Genomic DNA, 13,982 nt, shown 5'->3' with positions numbered 1-13,982 from the left:
GAAGTATGGTACCCGGCTGAAGTGCCATGGAATATAAGCGTAGCATAAACTAGGCAGAAGAGGGCAATGGAAAAGAAGGGTAGCATGGTACTTGGCTGAAGTGGCATGGAATATAAGCGTAGCATAAGCTAGGCAGAGGTGGGCAATGGAAAAGAAGGGTAGCATGGTACCTGGCTGAAGTGGCATGGAATATAAACTTACATAAAATAGGCAGAGGAGGGCAGTGGAATAGAAGGGTAGCATGGTACCCGGCTGATGTGGCATGGAATATAAGCGTAACGTAAACTAGGCAGAAGAGGGCAATGGAATAGAAGGGTAGCATGGCAACGGGCTGAAGTGGAATGGAATATAAGCAGAGCGTAAACTAAACAGAGAAAGGCAATGGAATAGAAGGGTAGCATGCTACAGGGCTGAAGTGGCATGGAATATAAGTGTAGCGTAAACTAAACGGAGAAAGGCAATGGAATAGAAGGGTAGCATGCTACAGGGCTGAAGTGGCATGGAATATAAGCGTAGCATAAACTAGACAGACAAGGGCAATGGAACAGAAGGGTAGCATGCCACCGGACTGATGTGGCATGGAATATAAGCATAGCATAAACTAGACAGACAAGGGCAATGGAATAGAAGGGTAGCATGCTACCGGGCTGAAGTGGCATGGAATATAAGCGTAACGTAAACTAGGCAGAAGAGGGCAATGGAATAGAAGGGTAGCATGGCAACGGGCTGAAGTGGAATGGAATATAAGCAGAGCGTAAACTAAACAGAGAAAGGCAATGGAATAGAAGGGTAGCATGCTACAGGGCTGAAGTGGCATGGAATATAAGCGTAGCGTAAACTAAACGGAGAAAGGCAATGGAATAAAAGGGTAGCATGCTACAGGGCTGAAGTAGCATGGAATATAAGCGTAGCATAAACTAGACAGACAAGGGCAATGGAACAGAAGGGTAGCATGCCACCGGACTGAAGTGGCATGGAATATAAGCGTAGCATAAACTAGACAGACAAGGACAATGGAATAGAAGGGTAGCATGCTACCGGGCTGAAGTGGCATGGAATATAAGCGTAACGTAAACTAGGCAGAAGAGGGCAATGGAATAGAAGGGTAGCATGGCAACGGGCTGAAGTGGAATGGAATATAAGCAGAGCGTAAACTAAACAGAGAAAGGCAATGGAATAGAAGGGTAGCATGCTACAGGGCTGAAGTGGCATGGAATATAAGCGTAGCGTAAACTAAACGGAGAAAGGCAATGGAATAGAAGGGTAGCATGGTACCGGGCTGAAGTGGCATGGAATTTAAGTGTAGCATAAACCAGGCAAAGGAGTGCAATGCAAAAATACACTTTGCACAATTGCATTAATCAGCGTTTGTGTCAGCAGTGCAAAGTCACTTTTCAGTAGTGCAAAGTCACTTTGAACCGTGCAAAAACAAATTCCATTAATCATCCCTCGGGCTTTTCACACCGTTGGGGACGATTGTGTTGGTCACTCTGAGGTGGCTAGTAAAAGTAAAGCTGTACTGCATGGACTATTCCGTAAATACTGCATACGGTAAATAATACCTCATGTTAACTGGAACAAATTCCGTCCCATATTTTCAACACCACTGAGGAGGTGGAGTTAAAAGTAGCAGCTCCGCAGGATGCTGGGAAGAGTTGCACTCGGTAACCCTTGACATTATGTGACAAAAGGGTGTAGGGAGCCCCACAGGGAGTGATTGACACCCTTGCAGTGCATGTAAATCATAGGATAGGGGGTATTGCTATGCCATGGGTTTTTAAAGCAAAAATGGGTTAGTATTATTCCATAACCCTTACAGTGCATTACTGGATCTTCTGTTAATTGTTCTGCATGCCAGTGGTGTGAGCAGGTGTTACCCAAATTTAAATCTCCCACACAGGAACGAACATGTATTATGAACATTTTAAAAATACTGTCTATAGTTTTTAACATTGGGTCTCATTACAACGAGAGCGCTAGAGTGATAACGGCGCTGGTAGAGCTGCCGGCGCCGTTATCACTCTACCACCTCATTACGAAGTCTGCTCGCGGGTGCCGCTAAGGATGCCTGGTCAGACCAGACGTCCTTAGCGGCACCCTCTATCAGACCAGGATGCTAACAACGGGCCCGTCATTAACGGGCCCGTTTGTTAGCATCCTCCCCATTCCCATTGAGCCCTACGGGGGCTCGAATGGGAATGGTGAGGTACTGGGCCCCGTGAATGGGAATTACCGGGCCTGCCAAAGTCGGCATGTCCCGGTAATTCCCTATTTCTGGAACCCGGACCCGGTACCGGTGCCGCTAAAAACGGCATGGCTACCTCCAAACTCCTAATGAGGCCCATTGTCTTGTTAATTGCGAGACGTTAGTAAGAGCAACCATAATGCCTAGGATTGATTATTGCAGCGCCTTGCAGAATGGTGGCAGCAAAAATTGCATTAAAAAACGTCAGATCTTGCAGAATGATGCGGTTCACTTCATTAAAAACATACCTAGGAAAGAACACATTTCCATACACAGAAGAGACCTTCACTGGCTTCCAGTTGCAGCGAGGCTTTGCTTTAAGGTCAATACTTTAACTCACGAATGTTTGTATGGACTGGCACCATCTTACCTACGTGAAAGTTTGGTGCAACATAAACCGCCACAAACTACTCGGTCAAGTAATGGTATGTATTTAAGTTGTCCAAAACCTAAGCGTGCAAGAGGAAATGGCCGCTTTTTTCCAGTTCAGCCAGTCCTGGCCTGGAACAAACTGCCAGTAGACACACGGATGGAAAAGAACTTGCTAACCTGTGAGTGCCTGAAAACTATATTGTTCAATTGATAGTTGCTGGTCTAAATTATTCATCAGTTTGTTTGTGTGTTTGTTTTTTGTGCACCCTGATGCCTGTGGGCTATGGCGCGTGATAAATAAATACATAGTATTTCAGAAATACCCCACATGGTGTTTCTGAAATACTGCCTGGATCACACAACTTTAGTTCCCTAGTGATGATGAAATAATGCAGGCTGACCTCTTAGAATGTACATTAATATTGGTTAATTATTACAAGTAGTATTCTTATAGGGCAGTGGTGGACCAGCTGCAGGCCTCCAGATGTATTTGCCTACAACTCCCGTGATCCCTCATCATTAAGTATGCTGGATAGGACTCATGGAAGTTGTAGGCCAAGTGTGAGTGGGGTGCAACCCACTATGTCATGTCTACATGCTGGGCATGCAAAATAATGTTAGCGTATAAAGGACCTAGGCTGCTACGTTGTGGGCTGCACTCCCTTATTACTACTCAGGTGGTTACGTACATTTTGATTGATCAGTGGCATTAATGGTTGGTTCTTCTTAATTTACTTGTTGCTTCTTCGGAAACATATTGGTGAAAGGAACGTATTTAAGGTGATTCAGAGTTATTAAATAATTTATTAGCGGATGCAAATGGCTGCCAATGCATTTTGGAATATTCTTAGTGCTTCATCAGGGAATTTCTATTCAATGTGATCAACAACATACAGTAATATCAATTCAATTAACAAGAAAGAAAAGACAATTGATCTTTGCAACATTGTGTATCATGTTGCTATGTAGACCCTTGGATTGGTTGGCATAGCAGCACATAAGCAAAACAAAACTGAGGTGCCGAGAGTAACGTCAGATTATTCCCCACTTTCCCAATTAGTCCATCATCTCTCATCGGTCAATCCCCAAGCCAAGGCTTCTCCTTTGTAGTTGACCTTGAAGCCTATTCTCTGTTCTGGGACAACATTATCTTCGTTTGGGCTTAACGAATAGCCCTTATTTTTTTACTTTTGAGTCACGTGTGAGGAAACCACAAATGTGTCCATCTTGACCTTCTGTTTACTGCTATTTGATTCAATTGAGATTGGTGTCATTACCCTTCTTGGCCTCTGGAGACTTGCTCACTCCATCTTGCATAGATTTTCCACATCTTTAATTGTCCAATACTTGGCTCTTGCAGATGTTTTCTTCTTTGCTTAATTTAAGAGAAATATGTCTCAAGCACATGGCTTATCCTTTTGACTCCCCTTGTGCCTTGAATTTATTCCTTGAAGTAGCATCCTTGATCCCAAACCAATACACTCTGCAGTTCTGGTCTGTATCCAAATTAACTTGATTGGTTTCAATACGAGTCCAACGTCCATCTTTCCATCATGGCCGCTCTAGCCACATTATGTTTTCCCCTGCAGCAAGCTTCTATATAACTCATCTACCTTGGGTTTTTGCGCGTATACACTTAGGCTACTTTATCTTCTTTGCACATAGGATTTCTTCATATTCGATTACACGTTTCTCTTGTTACTTCATTTACATATTTATTGTTTAAGTATTTGCACTTCGTTTCATTGAGTTTCAGAATCTTTCCTCTATCATGTCCCTCTGCTCTTGTCAAATTTCATGTATAGCTCTATTAGGTCCAATGGTGTGTGCCAACATCCTTCCACCGTCTAATTGCGAGGATACATTTGATACGGTTGTCTGAGTGCATATCATTTTTCATACACTCGATGCGCTATTAGGATGATGCCTTGTGTCCCACATAGGGCTTGTCCCCTGCTGTTCCAGTATGACAGAGTTGAGGGGGCGGAAGCTAGGGATGACGTGTCCACCTGCTCCTCTGCAAAAGCATAGTAACATAACATGCCAACATCATACCATAACATATTAATGGTATTTCCTCATTTGCTAAATGGACTCTGGTGAGAACTGGAAATAAAGTGAATAAAATGGATTGAATGGTAGAGATAGTAGGATCACTGCAGGCACGGGCCAGTGCTGGGGAGCACCCACTGCCCCGTGCTGCGATGCAGGCTCTGTTGCTGCACTGCTCTATTCATGCATGAGTGCGGTTGGCAGGCTTTTAGTGTTGAAGTTTCATGGCAGTAGTTCACTGCTCTGAAGGTTGGAAGGCTGCTTGTAGTCACTAGGCTACATTTCTCCATTGTAGATGTTAGCGGTTATCATGCCCTTGTCTATTACATTAAGTAGGGAAGTTCCTTCATTTCTATCATCCTCTGGAGATCTATACATGGAGATATCCTGCCTGCTCCCACCATCATTCTGAAAGAATAAACATCAGGGCCGAACAAGAGCAGTGGGCGCAGATAATGGTGGATACACAACGCTTTACACCCCAAGTACAGGTGGAGCTCCCCTGCCATTTGTGGACCACATGAGCTTGAGAGCATGCCACATGCAAATGGGGTCCACCCACCTCCATTGCCCTTTCTGCAAGACTGTAACCCAGTTTGGCGTTGAAGTGCCAGCAGTGGAAGCAGAGACACCCCTAATGGCGCTGGTGGTATTTACTTTGATTCCATATTTCTCTGGGATGCCCCCACTGTCCCACCTTCTACCCTTCCTTCCTCCACAATCTAATGAATACATTTCCACCTACTTTTTAAGTCGGGAGTCAGAGGGAATGCTGCCACCACAGTCCTTTTTGCAAGTGGAATTCAACAGGAAGTAACATGACCGGAAAGAGACAGGGGGGAGATGGCACCTCTTCACCTCTCTCGGGAGGATAGCTCAGGGGCAACGTGCTTGCCTTGGAAGCAAGATGACAGTGAGCAACACAGGTTCGATCCCCGGGTCGCGCTTAGAAACCTCTGGGTAGTTAGCGCGTTATAAATAACCTATCATATCATATCTTTGCTTCCAAGTAGTTGCTCTTGCTGTCTTTTGAGGCTTAACCGCCCTAATTTCTGATCCAGGGGGGCCTAAGCGGCACGGCGGCTGGCCTTTACCCATTCACTGGAGTGGCAGCCGCCTTGGCTTCCAGGCCACGCGCCACCCATTGGCTCTGTGCCAGTAAATGGTGTCGCCGCTGACAGACTGGATGGGCACACTGGACCAAGGACTCCTGATTAGATTGTCAGATGCCAAGCTCTGATGAAGCCATCCGCGAGCAGTCTCTGATCACTGACGCGATCGCCAGACTGCCCAGCAGCCGGCAGCTATGGGAGCCTGGTGCGCACTAACAATGTTCTGCCAGCTCGCTCACTGGTGGGCAAAGCTGCAATCAGGACTCTATTCAGAGCCATAAGTCATTAAACTCCTTATGGGCCCTCGGCGCTCATATAGTGAGCAGGCAGTGAAGGAGTCCTTTAGTCATGGACGCACTAGTGGTTTGCTGGTTGCTGCCTTTAGGCCATTTGCGTGAGGGGGGATATCTCAGGGGCAACACAGGTTCGAATCCCGATGCCATTCTTTGAAACCAATCCCTGGTATTAAGCTTGTTATCAAAGAATTATAATTACCATGCACCATTTTGTTGGTGGTGGCAGAAGGTGTCAGTCTCATTCTTGTTGGTGCAGAATCTGTCGGGAACAGCCTGTGCCTGTTACGCACCATGCAGTGAATCCACGTTGACCCCCGCCAGATATTCATTTGTGCACACCTGCAATCAGCAATGGCGGCCGCCAATGAAAATGTTGGTTGGCTGCCATTGCTAGGGATTCCTTCGATTGCTGATGGTTTTTTCAGGAGTAAAAAATGCGTGCACAGTCTGTACGAATGCAGACTATTTGCTGGTATCAACTTTGATTTCCCGCACGGAGCAGGAAACCACACAACCATGGGTCAAGTCCTAAAATAAATAGTGGGGGACTCATTAACATACCAATATTATGTGGCGTCACCAGAAATTAGCATATCAAGGTGCCCTCTGAATAAAAGTGGGGGACTCCTGAAAAAAGTGGGAGGACGAAGTCCAACCGCGTGTGCCCTCGACTTGAGCCTTGCATAGAGAGACCAGATGTGCCGGTTTTCCCGGGACAGACTTGGGAAATCGGCCTGCGCCTGGCGGCCAAAGAGTTTTTTAATTTAATAAACCCCGTCCTGGGATTGGATGGTTGACGGGAACTGAATCAGAAGTCCCGAAATCGGGCCCAGCAGGACTTTTCCTGTGCATAAATGCTTTTCTCACGCCCTGTTTTCTCACCTTTTCCCTTCCTGGCCGCTCTCCTGTAATGAGAGGAGTGTGCCTGTCAGCACACCCCAGCAATAGACCAGCGACATAAAAGTAGGACTACATTTTTATCAGAGTCCTCCTGTTTGTGTTTACTGTAGCCCCACTTCTATGTCTAGGACCTGTCCCGTTTTTTTTTTTGCATCTGCTCCCCATAGCCCTGCACACAATGAGAATTTTCCCACTGGGGCTTCCGCTCCATTTGGGGAATTGCGATCAGAATGAGTCAGCAGGAAGAAGGTTTCAGTGGGATTCTGCCGCACGGCCTTCAGATTGAGGTCAACAGGGTTCAAAGGACTCTTAGTAGAAATTAGCAATCTCCCGATGCACGGAAAGGGGCCGAGTTGCTTCAACCGCGTTCCACAGACCAGAGATGATGTATGGAAATATTCTTGTTTTGCTCAGGTCATCTCTGATCCGCATATGGTTCTGCTGACCCTGCACTCTGCAGAGTCAGGTGAAATTTGAGGCACACCTCAGAGGCAGGAAATGAGGGATTGGCTCCTGATGTGTTTGCAGTTGGCTTCCACAGGTAGACTTCCAAGTCTTGAGTTCATATTGCCAAACACACAAGGATCAATAACAAAGAAGGAGGCCTCTAAATATCAGGGAGCTGAATTAAACTGAATGCATAAATAGCTAACCGAATACATTCTAGGTAATATTGGGCTTCATCGTGCAACAGCGGCCAACTTGGCTATGCAGTGAAACTAAGGCAATGCACATTCATCTCCAAGAACATTAAAAGAAATGTCAGACATTAAATGGTTGGCAATTGGAAAAGAAGGACATCCAGAGAGGTAAAGAACTACATGGTTGGAGAGAGATGTCCAGCGTAGGTCAGCTGCGGTGCTCGCCATCAACATCACTCTGATAAGACCTGAAACTAGTCTCAACTCTAAAGGCCAGGGACCAAGCAGCTTCTGCCGGGTGGTGAAGGACTTCAGAGAGTGCAAGATCATGCCCCAAAGCTGTAATGGAAACTGTCAATGCGTGTAATGTCCACGGGTAACATTGAACAAGGTTATCTCCTGATGGTGGAAGCGTGAATCGGAGAAAGCAGAGTCAGCTGGACACTGGACAACACATTCCACAAGTGAGCCCAAACAGGGGCATGAGCCCAAACACTGGGCTGTCCCACCAGTTGGTCCCAGACATGAGTCTGCCAGCAGCATTAAATATGGAGACAAGGAGCTGACACTCAACCTGTGCCTTTGAGAGTACAACCTACAGGAAATAGATCAGAACTGACTTACTCTCTGGAGAGGAGAGATCAGAGGTCACACACACCCTGGGGTGAAGAAAGCAGAACACAACGTATACCCTGGAGATAAGATGTCAGAACTCTATTTACACGGTTCCATGTGTTAGAATTGTGGCAAAAATTGCCATTTACACAATAAATCACTGCAAAAAGGTAGGGGTTTTGCTGCCGCAATCTATGTGATGGATGCAGGGGACTCCTCACCCCGTAACCCCTGCTCTCATTAAATGGTATAATGGGTACACCTTTACCGGGTCAAACCATAGGACTTTTGCCACAATTTTAGTTACATGCAACTTTTTGGCCACAATTCTATTATTGCACACAATGTACACCAGGGGGACGAGAGTGCCATCCTCAACTTAAACCCTAGAGATGAGAGGTCTGACCTCAATGAGCCCCACATTGGCGGGTGATCTAAACTCGGTGTAACATAACAGGTGTATTTGTAGATCGCATATTCACCCCCCAAGGGGCATCTTGGCGCAATCGACCGCAGATGTGTATTGTTACTCAACTTAATGGTAGTCATTCTGTCAGCCTCAGAAGGAAGAAGGGCTGAGAGGACTTGTCGGGATTCAAACCTGTGACCATGAGGTCAAAGACATTAGTCCACAGAGCCACAGACCAGGCTGTACTCGATGGAGATGAGAAACAAACTCAATGTAACTACCCTATAGATAACTGAATGCATACATGAGGCATAGGAGAGACCAACAGAGCATATAGCCTATAGGTAAGAGAGACAAATTGCATATACATCCTATAGATATGAACAATCCCTATAGATAGGAGAGACAAAAAGAATGCCTTCCCCACAGATTGAAGAGACTAAAAGAACGTACAAAACATAGGAGAGACAACCTGAACATATACACAGTAAATAGGAGGGACACAATGAATGTGTACCCTATTAGTAGGAGTGACGACAGAGTATGTCACTCCTAGATAGGAGAGTCAAACAGAAAGTATACCCTATAGACATAAAAGACTAAAACACTGCGTACGGTGCTCATTCCACCTGTCAGAATAGTCACATGTCCGTAAAATGTGTGGAAAGTGTGAGACATAAATAGAGCTGAGGGCTGTTTCATTGCTTGAGATTAGCCTGTCCAGGTGAGCAAAGGACGACTTTCAGAGACAGTTTCCGGATGTTGTATGTCGCGTTGCCATTGACGCTCGCACAACGTTGAGATTCGATGCAGACTTCAAACGTACAGTAGTTCAGGACACAAATCCTCCTCCGCCTTTTCGGTAAGCACTCACAGGATGTCTCAACTCTCACCTCCATCTATGAGATCATCCAACACTCGATGGTATCCCATCTTCTCTGCCTAAATGATGAGAAGACGGAAATCCTCCTAGTTGGCACCCGTGCCACATTGAAAAAATTGGACACAGCCTAGTTCCTTCATCATAGATGGAAACATGATCCCAGTCTCCCCAACCGCAAAAACCCTAGGAAACTACAAAGATGCCATCCTGGACATGACCCGACAAGTACACACCATCGCTTCTTCAGCTGCCCACACCATGAAACTCCTCCATCCCAGCTGTCCCTTCATTTTCTCAGTCAACCATCTCACCCTCGCCAGAGCCGTCATTGGGGCCAGACTCGACTTTTGCAACGCATCACTAGCAGGCACCATCAAACGTAACCTATGCAAACTATCCAAGACAACGCCCTGTGATCCGCTACCAGCCACTCAAAACATGACCACGTCTCAGAAACCAGAAGAAAGGCGCACTGGCTCCCAATACGTGAATGCATTATATTTAAAACTCTATGCATGCCCACCTCTGTCTCACCTACACAGCACCAGCATACCTGGCACAAAGACTTGAGAAACCTAATCCACAACACCCCACTCGTTCCTTGGACACTCACTGCGTCACAGTCCTGAAATTCAAACGATCCAGACCAGTAGGATCGAGCTTCCAGGTCACTGTTGCCAAACAATCGAATGCCCTCCCCGCTGCCCCCAAAAAGAACCACCCTACTGGACATTCAGAAAATACCTAAAAACTTGGCATATCCCGACTATCCATTGCCTTGCTCACTTTGTCATGGTACATAACCAGTGCCTAGATGACTCAGGGCTTAGTGTGCTACTTATAAATGCCAAAAAATAAAATAAATAACCGAATGTATAAACTGTAGATAGGAGGGACAAACTAATCTTATAGACTATAGAAAAGAGAGACTAACAGAGCATGTAACCTATACATAGGACAAACAATCTGAAAATATACCCTATAGACCGGAGAGACAAACTGAATACAGAATGCATTGGAGAGATAAACGGAACATATAGCCTATAGATAGGACAGGCCAGCTGCATGTATATCCTATAGATCTGAAAGGCCAATTGAACATATACCCTGTAGGTAGGAGGGATGAACTGAATGTATACCCTATACATAGGGTGGATAAACTGAACATATACACTATAGGGAAGAGGCAAACTGAATGAATACTCTATAAATAGGATGGATAAACTGAACATATACACTATAGAGGAGACTGAACATATACGCTATAGAGGAGAGGCAAACTGAATGTATACTCTACTGAATGTATACTCTATAAATAGGATGGATAAACTGAACATATACACTATAGAGGAGACGCAAACTGAATGCATACCCTATAAATAGGATGGATAAACTGAATATATACACTATAGAGGAGACTGAACATATACGCTATAGAGGAGAGGCAAACTGAATGTATACTCTATAAGTAGGATGGATAAACTGAATATATACACTATAGAGGAGACTGAACATATACGCTATAGAGGAGAGGCAAACTGAATGTATACTCTACTGAATGTATACTCTATAAATAGGATGGATAAACTGAACATATACACTATAGAGGAGAGACAAACTGAATGCATACCCTATAAATAGGATGGATAAACTGAACATATACTCTATAGGGAAGAGGCAAACTGAATGCATACCCTATAAATAGGATGGATAAACTGAACATATACTCTATAGGGAGGAGGCAAACTGAATGCATACCCTATAAATAGGATGGATAAACTGAACATATACTCTATGGGGAAGAGGCAAACTGAATGCACACCCTATAAATAGGATGGAGGATGGATAAACTGAACATATACTCTATAGGGAAGAGACAAAATGAATGCATACCCTATAAATAGTATGGATAAACTGAACATATACTCTATAGGGAAGAGGCAAACTGAATGCATACCCTATAAATAGGATGGGTAAACTGAACATATACTCTATAGGGAAGAGGCAAACTGAATGCATACTCTATTAATAGGATGGATAAACTGAACATATACTCTATAGGGAAGAGGCAAACTGAATGCATACCCTATAAATAGGATGGATAAACTGAACATATACTCTATAGGGAAGAGACAAAATGAATGCATACCCTATAAATAGTATGGATAAACTGAACATATACTCTATAGGGAAGAGGCAAACTGAATGCATACCCTATAAATAGGATGGGTAAACTGAACATATACTCTATAGGGAAGAGGCAAACTGAATGCATACCCTATAAATAGGATGGATAGAATGAACATATACTCTATAGGGAAGAGGCAAACTGAATGCATACCCTATAAATAGGATGGATAAACTGAACATATACTCTATAGGGAAGAGGCAAACTGAATGCATACCCTATAAATAGGATGGGTAGACTGAACATATACTCTATAGGGAAGAGGCAAACTGAATGCATACCCTACAAATAGGATGGATAAACTGAACATATACTCTATAGGGAAAAGGCAAACTGAATGCATACCCTATAAATAGGATGGGTAAACTGAACATATACTCTATAGAAGAGAGGCAAACGGAATATATACCCTATCGATATATGAACTCAGCTTACTCCCCAGATAAGTGATCACAACTAAATTAGGTTCCTTCGGAAGGTCTGTCTGACCCAAAGATGGGCACTTTAAAAATGGCTTGGCTTGCCTGAGTCTCAGTCCTGAGTGGGGGAGGGGAGTGAATAGATTCCTCGGGGGCCTTACACGTGTAGGTGACAGGCTGAGCTCTGAATCTAGGGGTCTATGATGATCATGCAGCAGCTTCTTCAGTGACCCCCATCATTGGAAGCGCTGGACTCTCAAGACAGGCAGGAACTGAGTATTACCATGGAAGAGGGCAGGCTGTTCTTTACCTTGGTATTGTACGCCTTCAGCGGGAACAGTTAATCTAGAAGCACCTGTGCATGTTGAGCTGAAAAGAGGCGCTGATTCAGCATACAAGTTCCTTTGGCATTCAATGAGGAGCAGCTTTGTAGAGGAGCAGATGTACACGTCATCTCTAGTACCCGCCCCCACCCATCTGTCAAACTGGAAGAGCAGTAAGAGAGCATTATGCATGACACCAGGTATCGTGCCAATACCACATTGAAGGCCCGAGAGATGTTATGCACTCAGACAACCATTTGTACCCTCGCACCAATGTGGTCAAAGGATGTCTGTATACACCATTGGACATCAAAGAGCTGCAATTGAAATCAGACAAGGGCAGAGTGACGTCATGAAGAGAAGACACAAAGACACACTGAAACGATATGCGGATACCTAAGGAGTAAAGATGTAACTGAAGTAATAAGAGAAACATGTAAATTAACACAAAATAATCATGTGCTCCAAAGAAACAAGTGAGAAGAGACGAAGTGAATGTACATGGCAGAAATTCAAGGTTGATGAGATATATAGATGCTTGCTGCAGACGAAAATATAACACGTTTAAAGCAGCATTGGTGAAATGATGTGCACCGGACTCGTGTTGAAACCAATCAAGCTACCTCAGAGACAGACCAGGGATGAAGAGCTAAGCAGCGCTGGAAAATAGCTTTGTGTGAGGAACAAAGAATATCTATTGGCCTGGGATCAAGGATGCTACACCAAGGAATAATTGCAAGGAACAAGGGGAGTCAAGAAGACAAGTTGCATACGCATAACATATTTTTCTTAGATTAAGCAAAGAAGAAAACATCTGCAAGTTCCAAGTATTGGACAATCAAGATGTAGAAAGCATATGTGGGGCAGAGCAACCATGTCTACAGAGGGCAAGAGGAGTAATGGCACCCAGCATAATTATAGCATTAAATAAAGGTCGAAATTTGCTAAATCGTGATCTCCTCACTCATGATTCAGAAGTCAAAAACAAGGGCTATTCATTAAGCCCCAGATGAGGATAGTGGTGTACATACACTCCCTTAAAAGACTTGGAGAAGAGAACAGCCAACAAAAGGTCAACTACAAAGAAGAAGCCTTGCCTTGGGGCCTGACCGATGAGAGATGTTGGACTAATTGGGCGAGTGGGTAGTAGTCTGACGTTGTTCCCTGCACCTGAATTTCATTTTCCTTACGTGCTGCTAACGAGCCAGAAGTCCAAGGTTGGGAGAGTATGCCAACCAATCATGAGGGTCTATGTAGCAGTGTATTATACTATGTTGCAGAAGCCAATCCGCTGCTGTTATTCTGCTATTAATCTTTATTATACGTATTTAGAGGTAGTTCAAGGCTTGCCTACTAGCTAAGGGGCATCCAATAATGACACTAACACTTATACGAACTATAGGTACATATCCCTTAACCCATCCCTCCCGTCAATAGGTTTTAGAGGTTGCCACGTAGGATGACGTCATAGCTGATGCACATTGAGGTATAAAGTCTTTGTATGATCAAATTGTTATCGTGAGTGTG

The 13,982-nt window shown here is 44.5% G+C and overlaps 1 protein-coding gene across 3 annotated transcripts in view; it reads left to right on the top strand.

Moving 5' to 3' along the window:
* The window catches only part of PDE2A (phosphodiesterase 2A), a 2,546,881-nt gene that overhangs the window by 1,252,891 nt on the left and 1,280,008 nt on the right, over positions 1-13,982 (top strand). The window lies entirely within an intron of this gene.

Source organism: Ambystoma mexicanum, chromosome 7q (assembly GCF_040938575.1).
Source record: "Ambystoma mexicanum isolate Mex_15411 chromosome 7q, UKY_AmexF1_1, whole genome shotgun sequence".
Taxonomy (NCBI): Eukaryota; Metazoa; Chordata; class Amphibia; order Caudata; family Ambystomatidae; genus Ambystoma; species Ambystoma mexicanum.
Note: the sequence above shows the minus strand (reverse complement) of the source record. Positions and strands in the feature narration are given on the sequence as shown.